The 13662-nt window shown below is 50.4% G+C and overlaps 1 non-coding gene across 1 annotated transcript; it reads left to right on the forward strand.

Moving 5' to 3' along the window:
- Positions 1–3261: 3261 nt before the first annotated feature.
- On the forward strand, positions 3262–3400 carry LOC120668265. Its single transcript, XR_005672360.1, has one exon. It is a non-coding gene; the product is annotated as a small nucleolar RNA Z247 (small nucleolar RNA).
- Positions 3401–13662: the final 10262 nt, after the last annotated feature.

The following is a 13662-nucleotide window of genomic DNA, read 5'->3' on the forward strand; positions in this document are numbered from 1 at the left end:
CATTTGCAGAACTTGGGATAAGCTTCTTGCAGTCGAGGAGGATGCGCTGAAATCCGGAAGCGGCGGAGCAGATGAGTTTTTGAACAGGGGAAAAGTTGGCCTGAGTACAGGAAGTGTAAAAGAGGAAGGGGAAGTATGCTGACGTATTTATAAGGTGACCCCACCCCAGAAATCGGGATTCTGGATTGGTGAGCCGTTTTCATTAGAACGGCACGGAGCAGTTTTGAGTCAACTGTTTGAAGGAAATAATTATGATTGAGAAATAATTTCGGAGTAAAAGGATATTTCACTCCGAAACTGGGGGGCATGTGTTGACACCGTTTTTTGGCACATGTCAAAGGATTGGTGAAGGAAAGGGATACCGGGTTGGAAGATGGCAATGTGCGTGGCAGGATCGGTCGTGATTTGGTACCATTCTGATATATTGGCGCTTATGGATGGATTTGGTATGAAGAGGTCTCGGTTTGGAAGGTGTCGTTTTGTTTATTAGGATAGTTTTGTTGCTTTAGATAGAATCATACTTTTACCGTAATCGGCTAGAACTGTGTTAGCGTGGGGTATAAATATGAGCCCCCCGGCTATTGTAAAGATTGATACACATCCAACAAACACAAATTTACTCTACTTGCAATTTACTTTTCTCGTCGACGGCTTTGCCATCTTTTTCTTTTCCGCGAGTTCTTTCAAGCTGATCAAGGATGCCTCATATTCGAGCGACTTAGTTTGCTTGTAAGTTTTCATTTACCGAGTAAATCTGAGCTTTAGTTTCTGGGCGCATTGCTGTGGCTTCGTTCATATCTATTCAAAATTTATCGAATTTATCTAAGCTTTGATCTCAGGCGCATCGCTGTTTTCTCGTTTAGATTCATTCACAAACTACCCGGCTTAGTGATTTGTTTAATCGGCTGTAAGTTCCTTGTTTATCACGATAAATCTTGTAAAGCCGATTAGATTGATCATAAGCTTAACTTTGTCCAGATCTATACATTCGTGGGTTTGTACACTGTTACTTGGCACGTGTTGGCTTTAGATCTTGCCGTCTAGTTGCTTATCGGCATCGGCAGCTCATTGCCGATCCCTTGTAGATCGATTTTATTACACGCTCACCATACCCGATCTATTGTCATCTTCTGTATTGGCAGGACCTTGCCGATACGCCGCGTAAGAGTGATTCGGAAATCCAGCCGACACCCTCTTGAATTTGATGGTTTGCTGTCTTCTTGTCAATTTACAGATCAAATTGACTGGCACGCCTTGATTCAAATCAAGTGCAGTCCGAGCTTGGCGTACGGGGCTCCTGGGCTTGGTGTGTGATCATCTCGCGTCAACAGAACTGCCGGATAACTAGGAGAGAACTCCATGTGGATGGATGGAAAGTCGTATGGTTGATTAACTCTAAGTCTAGTGTTACTACCGTTCCCCCGCAAGCGCACAGAGACCGATTGTAGCTTTCACCAGGGAGTATATCTGGGATATCGAATTCAAGGAACGGTAAAGCTTCGAGCAAACTTATAGATCTTCAACCGGACACAACCAACGAGAAGAAGACCAAGGAAAGAGGGCCTAACTCCAAATAACCTACTGTCCTGACTAGTTGACGAGCTAACTACTGACTTGATCTGCTTCAGCGGCTGGAAGAGGAAGGAATTCAGAAAGGGATGAGAGGGGAGTCCGACGGCAACCTGCAACTACTGCTATGAAAACACCCGAACGTGGTGGACTACGAGAAACGGATAGGGCTGTCACCACCTACCGCCTACCACAACGGTTCCGTGGGGTGGAACACAACCTGAGATAACTACCAAGCCTGGGCACCACGCCCACAGCTCTCGAGCTACTTGCTCCTACCGTGTACTTAGATAGAAAGCAACCTCAAATAAGCAGAACTTGCTACTTGTGCAGACTCAGGATCCCGCAGATCAAAGAAAGTAATTAAACAAGTAACTAAGACAGAAAGTAAAGCTAGTAAGAAAATGAAGTTGAGATAAGGAACTTGCTCAAAGTATAGTCCTTCGAGGTGGATATAAAAAGTGGAGTAAGACCGAGAGAACTCGAATCTGCTCCTTTAGCTCAGCTTTCACCAGAGCACTCACCTCACTCTCTTCCTACTCTAACACAATAGAGTAACAAAGAGACTCTCTTCTCTAAAGGATGGTGTGTCTTACAAGAGGGGGGTTTGAGCTCTATTTATACTACTTCAGGGTTGGTACTGAGCTGAGCGTCCGTTGTACGCAGGTAAGACGGTTGTGCTTGTCTTTCACGCCAAGGGAGAGCACCAGAGGCCGCCAAGTGGGGCCGGCCGGCCTCCCCTAGGCCGGCCGGCCTGGGAATGCGGCCATCTGGCCACCACCTTTGTGTGGACGCTCTTGATTCCCTCCTGACATGGGTGGCGGTTGCATGGCTCCAACGAAGGTAGTTAGAGGCCAGCCGGCCTCTCCTAGGCCGGTCGTCCTGGCTCTGGCTCGGTTCGGGCCTTCGTCGCTCTGGCACGTTGTTCACAGGATGCACATTGCTCCTTAAGTTGGTTTGGGTCTTGATTCTCTGGTTTGTTATTGGAATTGAGCCCATCTTAACTTGGTTGAAGCCCTTCGATCTCAACTTGTGAATTTTGCCTGAACTACCCTTGAGTTGGCTTTTTCTTGGGCTCAGGATCTTGAACCACACAGCTGCAAGATCAAATCTCACATGCTTCCCATTTTGGCTCAATTTCATACATGTTGCTCCTGAATTCAAATACTCACCAAAACTTATGGAACTTATTAATGTTAGTGAAAATCATAACAAAATAGTTCGAAAAGCATGAAATCCGAAGGAATGTTGGCGGTAAAAATCATCGAAATCGACCGCCAACACCATGCTATGTGGAAGGCGCATATCCTCACCGCCGTCAGGGGGTCGTGCCTGGTTGGTTATCTGATCGGCACCAATGCAGCACCACCTGAACAGATCGATGGGAAGGATGCTAGTGGCAAGGACACCAAGATCGCCAACCTGGCGTACGACGCCTGGTTCGCCACCGACCAACAAGTTCTGAGCTTCATCCTAGGATCTCTGGGATGTGAGGTCCTCGCCTATGTCACTGCCAAGGAGACGACAACGGAGCTATGGTCTACGATCGAAGCAATATACTCATCGCAGAACCGTGCTCGGGTCATCAACACTCGACTCGCCCTCTCCACGGCTCAGAAAGGTAGCCAATCTATCACAGAGTATGTTGGCAAGATGCGTACACTCGGAGATGAGATGGCCGCTGTCGGCAGACCAATCGAAGATGACGAATTTGTCGAGTACATCCTCATCGGCCTTGATATGGAGTACAACCCCGTCATCACGTCTCTCCTTTCCAGGAAGGACTACGTCTCGGAAAATGAAGCCTACACACAGCTTCTTGCTTTCGAAACACGTATGGAACTCATGGCAGGAGGCAGTGGATCTTCGGCCAATATGGCCAATCGGGGACGCAGCAACGGCCGTGGTCGTGGCGGTGGCCATGGCCACGGCTCTAGACGCTGTGGAGGCTACGACAACACCGTCTCCAACAACCAGCGCCAAGGAAATGGTGGTGGCACTGGTCGTGGCAACAACTCTGGCCGCGACAACTACTCCAACAAGGGTGGCAGCTCCAACAGCCATCCCCTGTGTCAGGTGTGCCAGAAAATAGGACACACCGCCGACCGATGCTGTCATCGGTTTGACGAGAACTATGTCCCAGAAGAACGTCATGTGGCTGCTGCAGCCGCTGCCTACAACATCGACACCAACTGGTATACGGACAGAGGAGCTACTGATCATGTCATCAGGTGTAGGCATGCGAATTAAACATACTGGTCAATCTACAATGTGTACCCTGTAACACCCCTGGTGTTAATTTTGTGCATCAGTCGCTAATCATCACTTAATCAAGGTCATTAGTGTTAATCAAGATGGCTTTGTCTAATTGAATCTTAACTCAGCTTTAACCCTAGTTTTCTCCCAAATCCAAAACTCAAATCAAATATTGTCCAATACCAGTGTTGTAAATCTTTTCTTCCTCTACAACTTTTATTTTGGCCAAATTTCAAGTTGCTATGAGAAAAGTTTGGTTTTTGGCGCTCCAAAATCAAATCGGTTTTGCCCCAAAACTTGGAGGTTCCGGGTTTGGAAAAACGGAAGTTCCGATTTTGCATACCGGCGACTGTGCCGCCGGCGATGCCACACATCGGCCATTGCGATGCTCCTCACCCGGCCTTATCCGCTCCCAGTGCCATTCCCTCCCAAGTCGCATTCCTTCTTCCTCCTCGGGCTCAGGTCGAGCCGAGCAGAGTAGGGCCGCCGCCGGCGCCTCACCAGCAATTCCTCGCCGCCCCGCTCAAATTCGGTGCACCACAAGCCTCCACAACCTCGTCCTACGCCTCTGTAGCCTCTCCCCGAGCTTGGCCATGCCCTACCCTGGCCGGAATCCCAAGCCCTACCACCGGCCCCCATTAGAGCACGACCCGAGCTCCATCCTCTCCCGTTGATTCGCTTCTCCGGCCATCCTCTGCTCAAATCCACCCCCCAAAATGGGTTCGTGGTGGGCTCCTCATCCTCCTCGACCTCTTCCCCGCCGCCCTCCCTCACCAGACTGCCGCCGCCACCACCGCCGCTGTCGGATTGCTATTCTGGCTAATCTACCAGGGGTGTACCCGGTGGTAGAGTTTCAGGATGGGGATCTCAGGACCAAGAGCTCGATGGTAACACAAAGACACAGAGACTTTGACAGGTTTGGGCCGCGATGTGCGTAATACCCTATGTCCTGTGTTCAGGCTTGTATTATGGTTTGTGGAATGCTGCAGAAAATAAGGAGTCTCTCTATGGGTTGGCCTACATCTCCTTTATATAGACTAGGAGCCGTAGGAGTACAAGGAATGATATGCTCGGGTTGTTTTACAAGGAAGGAGGTCAGTTAAGATCCCTCGATATCTGGGTTTCTAGCTGGAGCCTCTCATCCTGATCCTCTGGTGATCCCATCTGCGCACAACCAAGTCCTGCACGCTGAGTAGTCGTAGCCGAGTCATCGAGCAGGGTAGCTTCCTGGATTCGGGGACCCCACTCGGCAGGGAGGTACATAGATCTACCTCCGTCAAGCCCCCGAGCGCCGGAGGTCCGAGTTGAACCTTGTCGTACTGAGCGAAGTCCTTCGGTGATCATTAAGAATGTCCATCATTGTTGTAGATCTAGAACAGGATGCGCCCCTGGGCGCACCCGTTGGGTGTAGCCCCCGAGCCTCGAAAGGTTTTGGAGAAGCTTTTCGAGGGTCAAAGAAATGATCTTTAACTCTTGTCTGTCCGAATGCTTGAGCGTCCAGCCAATGTTCTTGTTATATTGATCCCCTGAGGGTATCAGCCTCTAGCCACCTTGAGATTGCCACGGTGACCGAACCCGACTCGGTTACCCCAACCCTAAAGCCCTGGGTTAAGTCACTAGAACTTTCCGAGTAGTCCAAATATCTGGGACCTGAGGCCTTAGCTGAGTCACGGAGACTCACCGAGTAGTCACGGCGTCTAGCCCTGAGGCCCTGGCAGAGTCACAGAGACATGCCGAGTCGAAGGTGGCGCCCAGGCCCCGAGCAGGGTCGCTGGTGAAGTCACGGAGACACGCCGGGTAGTCACGGCGTCCGGGCCCTAAGGCCCTGGCTGGGTCACGAAGACATGCCAGGTCGTAGGTGGCGCCCGGCCCCCGAGCAGGGTCGCTGGCAGAGTCACGGAGACGAGCCGGGTAGTCACTGCATCCGGGCCCTGAGGCCCTGGCTGGGTCACGGAGACACGCCGGGTCGTAGGTGGTGCCTAGCCCCCGAGCAGGGTCACTGGCAGAGTCGCGGAGACGTGTCGTGTAGTCACGGCGTCCGGGCCCTGAGGCCCTGGCTGGGTCACGGAGACACGCCGGGTCGTAGGTAGCGCCAAGCCCCCGAGCAGGGTCGCTGGCGGAGTCACGGAGACGCGCTGGGTAGTCACGGCGTCCGGGCCCTGAGGCCCTGGCTGGGTCATGGAGACACGCCGCATCGTAGGTGGTGCCCAGCCCCCGAGCAGGGTCGCTGGCGGAGTCACGGAGACGCGCCAGGTAGTCACGGTGACCGGGCCCTGAGGCCCTAGCTGGGTCGCGGAGACACGCCGGGTCGTAGGTGGCACTAAGCCCCCGAGCAGGGTTGCTGGCGTAGTCACGGAGATGCGCCAGGTAGTCACGACGTCCGGGCCCTAAGGCCCTGGCTGGGTCGCGGAGACATGCCGGGTCGTTCCCAGGAATATTCGAAGCATATTTGCATTAAGGTGAAAATCCAACCGTTACTTCTCTGTGCGGATCTGTCGCGGCTGACAGAGGAGCGGGGTTGTTAGTGGCAACGGTAAAAAGAAAGTTACCTTTTATCCCGCTTCATCCGCCGTGAAATCGTTGGCCTGATCCGATCCGGTCGTTGATTTCGGATCTGCCCGTTGTGGGGCCTCCAATATTTAAACAGGGGCGGCGCGGAGCGGCCACCCTGTTCCCGAGCGCTCCAGAACTTTTCGCTGCCTTAGCCAACTCGGCGAGTTTCTAGAGCTCTCGGCTTTCATCTTCCTCGTGGTGAGCTCCCCTCGCCTGAGCTTCACCGCCATCGCCAAGGCCGCCTTGCTCACCGCGTCTGCGTCTTCAACCTCGAGGAGCTCCGGAGAGGCCCCGCCGCCGTTGTCGTCTTGGCAGAAGTGCTCGCTCCAAGAGAGCGACATCCAGGACATGGTGGAGCACGGCATCCTCCCAGAGAAGCAGATCTCCGGGTGGCGGTGCTGCTACGGGGAGGAATTCCAATCGGAGGACACGAACCAGATGGTCGTGTTCAAGTCCTTCTACGATAAGGGCTTTGCGCTGCCCGCGGGGGCCTTTTCCTGCGGCTTCTTCATTTCTACGAGATCGAGGTAACTCAGCTCAAGCCCAACTCCATTGCTCAGATTGCCATCTTCATACACCTCTGCGAGGGGTACTTGGGGATCGCCCCCCCCCTATTTCAATCTGTGGCGGGCTCTATACCACCTCAAGGGGCACCCGTCCAACATTCACCGGAATGTCGTGGGCGGGGCCGCGTTCTCACTGCGCCAGGGGAGTGTCTACCCTAACTTCGAGCTCTGCGACACCAACAAGGGGTGGGAGCGGGAATGGTTTGTGGTGGCGAACCCGGTGCCCTGCCTCCCGGCGCGTACCTGCCGCGCGCCGGAGTACAAGGCATGCTGGAAGGAGCCGCCGACCACCGAGGAGATGGCGCAGGTGGAGCGCCTCCGCATGGAGATCTCCGACTTGTCGGTGCAAGGTCTGACGGGGGCCACGGTGGCCATCTCCTTCTACAGACGGCTCATGCAGCCGATCCAAGAGAGGGTCCACCCGGCCTTCGAGTACTAGGGTCATCGGGACCCAACCCGGGGGCAGGATCGCAAGGTACCCTGGGAGGATATCGCGAACCGGGTCGCCCGCATCAAGGCGGGGCAGATCCGAGACAAGGGCTGCCCGAAAGCCTACTACCTGAAGCGGCCGACCGACGCCGTAAGTTTTCTTGAATCTTTCGAGTTGTTTTGTGCATTTCGAGTTGTTTCCTCTGGTTTTGCTTTGTTTCTCCGAGCGCACCCGTTGGGTTGTAACACAACTTGAATCTTCTGCAGTCTAAGGTCTTGGAGTACTGGTCCCCCGCTCCTCTGCCTGAGGGGGACCCTGGAAAGGATGCCGCAGCCCCCGCCGAGCTGCGGCAGCCAGCGGAGGAGGAGGCTGAGATCTCCTCCGACTCCTCCGCGGGGAGTGAGCCAGAGATGGAGATCACTGGAGCCTCGGTGTTAGGATTTCTCTTGTCGTGAACAAGAGAAATCCCCCTCAACCTAGAGCACTAACTTGAGATACTCTTGTCCGGGCGAGAAAACCCATAAGGTAAGATCCCGATAAACAAGATAGGTACAAAGCCTAGGCTAGAGAATTACTTCCGCATACAAGTAAGATAACTTGGAAAGATAAATAAATGCAGAAAGTAAAGCTGACTCGAAAATATAAAGAAGATAACTTATATTGATAAATGTCAAAGGAAAAGATACTAGAGCTTATACCCGACTTCCGATGACGACTCCGGAATCCCGAGACAAGCTCGACTCGACTCTAACTCCCAGACTACCTAACCTACTCTAGAAACTAAGAATGAGAAGAGAGAACTCTTTTTTGTGTGTGTGTCAAGTGAGGGATGAGGGTCCTATTTATAGCACTCCAAGGTCGGTTCATGGCCGGTATAGCAGGTAGCGTCGATGGTAAGCAGTTGTAATCGGTGTGCTTAACTTCCACGCCAAAGCTGAGGCTGAGAGGCTGCAAAGTGGGGCCGGCCGGCCTCTCCTAGGCCGGCCGGACTGGGATTCTTGTCGTTTGTCACCAACCTTTTCGTGGACGCTCCTGATCTTGTCTAGATGGCGGTGGAGGGTTGCGTCGGTTTGAAGCTGACAGTTGGTAGGTCGGCCGGCCTCCCCTAGGCCGGCCGGCCTGGGTCTAGCACATCTCGGCCTCCCATTTCACCGACATCTTGATCCAAGGGTGCTTGAAGTCCATAGTGGTGTTCCGTCCCAAAAGATCTCGGTAAGTGCTGCAGGTGGGCCTTTCAATCCATGTGCTAGGCCTTTCGGTCCATTTGATCAAACCAACTTGCAATCCATGGTTTAGAGGCAATGTGATGATGTCACTTCACTCCTGGATCAAAGACATAGCACAGTATGTAGAGGTGCCAGGCCGGCCGGCCTCACCTAGGCCGGCCGGCCTGGGTTTTTCCCAGTTTCGGCTCTTTTTTGGTATATTATCTCCTGAAAGCACAACTCATCCAAAACTTGTGGAACTTGTTAGAAGTAAGTAAAATATGTATGGAACATGGTGTAAAGCTCATTTTATTCCCGATAAGTTGACAGTCAAAATGGGAAATAATGGCCGTCAACACCCCCCCAAGCTTAAACTTTTGATCGTCCTCGAGCAAAGCTAAAGCTGAGGCTCGGTGGATCAGGAGTTGCATCAATGCTCATGCCCTACAGGACCCTTATGCACAACATAATACTCTAACCCATATGTACTTTGAATATGTTGGCTCATACCTTGGTTTCTGGAGATGGGGCTTACTCGCATTTCATTCCTCGTCTTGGGCGGTTGAGAGATTGAACAACCTTCACCGGAATATTTCCTGCCTCCTGTTCAGGTTTCTATCTCGGAGTTTTTTTTTGCAAGTTTTTCAAAAGTGGTTTAAGATTCCCCGATGGTACTCTCAAGTCGCTCAAGGTGTATGGTCCTCACCATGGTTGGACAATTTGACCATCTTCTTCCTACTCTAAGGCTGATATGTGGAGTTTTGGGTAGGAAGAGCATACCTTGGTTACCTATGTTGCCAAGCCGAAGAGTGGTTCGCAAGAGGTTGGTACTCGATCAAATCCCGATCTTATGGAAGGTAAAATGTTCAGGGGAGAGGGAGGAAATGGACTCACACTTTTGAGTGGAGGTATGGGTCTTGTCTTCTTTTTTTTAATTGCTTCTGCTCTAGTTTTTTTTTAAGAAGATGACCCACACTCCATAATGATAGAGTTTTTGGAAGGGAGCATTGCTTGGATAGACCATTCGAGATGGATAGGTTCACTCTGGAGATTTTGGGTTTTGTTGTGAGGGGAATTGTCTGACGAAGGTGGATATCAATAACCGGAGTAGGTAATTGACATGGCAGACATTTTGAGGCTAGCAAAACAATGGTTACGCAAATGAGAAAGATCGGTAGATGATAAGTACCTTCCTCGAATGAACTCGCCATTCGACAAAGCTCAAAATAACTCAAGATAGCTTATATCGGTTCATATGATAAAACAATATGGCTCTGGGTAGGACATGTAAACAAAAGGGGAATTCTTTACCATGTTTCATTTTAAAGAAATTCCGAGAGGTTCCCTACTTGAGCATGCAATTTTATTCCGATTCGGGGCTATCTCAAATCTCACAACAACTTAGACATGGAAATCAAGCTCATGCTCCCACTCAAACCAAATTTTGTGGAACTACTTATGTGCCAACTAGTTCAAGTACTAGGAGAGTAAACAGTTGTATACGAGGCACTTGCAAAGCATGGACAGAGCAACTATTCATCATCAAGAAGTGGTATGTTGCCCTAAAACTTCTTAGTTACCTCGACGAACTTGCCGAATTGCTCGTCGGCCACCGGCCTCCTTCTCCGCTCTAGAAACGGTAAGGCGGTTGTATCGTGACAGTCCCGTGAAGTTCTAGGGGATTCCACGGGGTCTTCCTGGGTAGCAATGGTGTTGGATTCTTTGGCCTCCTCCAGCACTCCGTCTTCAGCATAGGTATTCCTGGTGGTTACGCTCTTCCACCGTGTACTTGCATCCTGCGGAAGATGTGGTTTCTATACGGATAGTCTTGCCCGCACAGCTACCGCACTCACACTTTCTTTCGGGGTCACGTCCGGTTGCCTGGATAGATTCCCAGTGTCATGGTTAAGACAGGATGGTATACCTGCATCCTGCGGAAGATGTGGTTTCTGTGCGGATTGTCTTGCCCGCACACCTACCGCACTCACAATTTCTTTCGGGGTCACTTCTGGTTGCCCGGATAGCTTCCCCGTGTCATGGTTAAGGCAGGATGAGGCCAGCTGAGTTACTTTAGTTTCTAACAATTTGTTGAAACTCAACTGATGTTTAAGAACAAAGTTAAGCCCATCTAGTTGCATAGCCAAAGACTCAAGAATTTTATCATTAGCAAAAAAATTATCACTAATGTTGTCATTAATTTGTTTTTGGCCATTCATGAAGTCTTTAAGCAAGGGCTGAAAACTATTATTAAAATTGATACCATGCTGAGGATGACAATCTAAGTCATTGGGAGTGTTGTTCCCAATGGAGTTCTCGTCCTCTTGAGTGAAAGGGCAAGATTTGCCCGAGTGTCCAGTATTGCCACATTTCTCACATGTCATCTAAGGCTCAGTAATCTGGTTGACCTCCGGGTGTGGAGATTCCAGCTTTTTCATGAGAGGATCCATCTTGGCTGCCAGCACATTGACACTGTCAATTTCATGTATTTCTTTTGCATGGGCCGGCTGCCTATCTTCCTTCCAACTTTGGTTGGAAGCAATCTTGTCGATGAGCACTTTAGCACCTGCAACATCGAGAGAGAGGAATGCTCCTCTCGCTACTGCGTCCATGTGATCTTGCGATCGCTGGTTCAGGCCATGGAAGAAGTTCTGAATGATAAGACATTCTTCCTGAAGACGTTCCCAGGCTTCAGGGACTGTCTCATCCTGGAGTTGTTCAAAACTGGAAATCCTGTTCCGAAGGGCATTTGTTTTGCCCACAGGAAAGAACTTGACCAGAAAAGCATTGGAGACCGCATCCCAAGTGTTGAATCTTTCCTTGTACGTAAAAAAACCACGTCTTTACTTTCCCAAGCAAAGGGAATGAGAATAGTCGAAGACGAACATTATCCATCGTAATGCCTCTTGGGTTGATTATGCTGCTCACTTTCAGAAAATTTTGTAGATGAGCGTGGGCATCCTCTGACGCCTTTCTGTAGAAAGGACTTGCTTGAACCATGTTGACAAGCCCAGTCTTTATCTCAAACCCATCAGTGCCTTGGTCATTGTTCAGTCCAATAGGGATATGGCTATTGGACGGGGCTGAGAATTGACGGAGTGTCTTCTCAGCCATGGGTATTGAAGCTGGTGTTGTCAAACCTTGATCCTATGAAAATTTCTTGTAGTAAAGAAAATTCACCCAATTCTTTCTGGATCTGAGTTGAAGTGATATGGTAGATCGAATATGGTCCTGCACTGCTATGCAGAAATCACAAAGATACCGAGAGCAATGGTAATCCCGCTAAAATTAGCGGTGACAAACTAGTTAATTTTATCAAACTATTCAACGATATCTTTAGCCAATTGCTTTCTCGGCAACGGTGCCAAAAATGCTTGTTGGTGTTTCTTACGCTCAATAGAATATGGATTCCGCAAGGGCACAGAATCACTGCTGTAGCACTTCACCTTGGAGTATTCCAGGGTATCGTATATTTCCTCAGGGAAGCACTATGGATAAATAGTATCGAAGAATCGAATGATAAACTTTGCTAGGGATATCAACCGACTAACTTAGTGGGGGTAAGCACAACTCATCCAAAACTTCGGCTCATTTTTGGTATATTATCTCCTGAAAGCACAACTCATCCAAAACTTGTGGAACTTGTTAGAAGTAAGTAAAATATGTATGGAACATGGTGTAAAGCTCATTTTATTCCCGAGAAGTTGACGGTCAAAATGGGAAATAATGGCCGTCAACAAGGCCAGGGTGGCCGAGCTGGAGGCGCGGGACCGCCAGTTAGAGGCCGACAAGGTGAAGGCCGAGGATGCTCTGCGCAAGGAGAAGCGCGGTAAGGAGTCGGGTCGATGTCTGCCGAGTCCTTTTCGCACTATTTTGTCTCTGACTTGCTTTTGTTTTAGAGCTGGAGGCCTGCACCAAGGCCAACGAGAAGCTGCAGAAGCTCCGGGAGGTGGCTGAGGCGCGGGAGGCCGACACCAAGGAGAAGCTTCGCTGGAGCAGCAGGCTCGGCGTGGTATGATCCGGAAATCATACTGCTATGTGCTTTCTGTCGTTTGTGGGCTGACCCAGCCGGTTTCTTTTTGCAAAAGAGGAGGAACAGGCGGCACAAGGCCGGGTGACGCTGGATCGCCTGAGGAGGCCGCTGGAGGCACTGTGTTGACGCTCCTTAGCGCCCCCGATTTATATACCGCAAACGCACGGTTTCATGTAGATTTTCCCTTAGAGTATTCCCCCAAGGTTTATCAATCCACGGAACCAAAGAAACAAGAAACAATCTACTAGCATAGAGATTCCTTTGTGTGAGATGGTGAAAACGAATCTAATCTATTAAAAACACGACAAACACCGAAGGTAGCAAGAGAAAGTTAGAGATAACCAATCTAGATCACCTAGATCATGCATATGTTGTAGTTCCAGCTAGATAAAGTGAAGTAAGATAGATGTGAATCTCAATGAAAAGCCTCTTTAACCCCAAAATCTCCAATCCGATCCCTCGATACCCAACCTACTAAGTGGCAACGGCCTGACACGACTCCACCCTCAACGGGATACCCTGAAGCAAGTCGAACCCCCTTTGGTAGTTCCGCCATGAACCTCTAGCCACCATGACTACAAGATCATGCTAAGTGATCTATCTCGATAATAGATCTAGGATGAAGCGAATCCAAAGAAAAGAACGAAATCGAAAGAGGAGAACATGGTCGCTAAACATTCGGAAACACAAATAACTTCACCATAAATGATTGTACATCACAAGATCACAACCGGGGCCCTACCTTGATCTTGATGATCCTAGCTCCAGAACTCCGACGTGGTCTTCCTTGCAAGGTTCCCACGTCGGCTAGGGAGAACCCTAGACAACTAGCACGACCCTCGGCTCTCCGAGAGGTGTCCCTCTATCTTCTCTGCTCCTTGACGTCATCTCCCAAATTGATCTCTACGTGAACCTTGGGGAGGGGTCTTTAAATAGCCTCAGGGAACCCTCGGTCAAAGGGGAGGTCGAACTGACCTAAAAACAGGCTGGGCCGGCCGGCCCAATGAGCCTAGGCCGGCCGGCCTGGGTCTTTCCTTCGCCGGCTGGTGCTCA

The sequence above is a fragment of the Panicum virgatum genome, chromosome 3N, assembly GCF_016808335.1.
Source record: "Panicum virgatum strain AP13 chromosome 3N, P.virgatum_v5, whole genome shotgun sequence".
In the NCBI taxonomy this organism is placed as follows: domain Eukaryota; kingdom Viridiplantae; phylum Streptophyta; class Magnoliopsida; order Poales; family Poaceae; genus Panicum; species Panicum virgatum.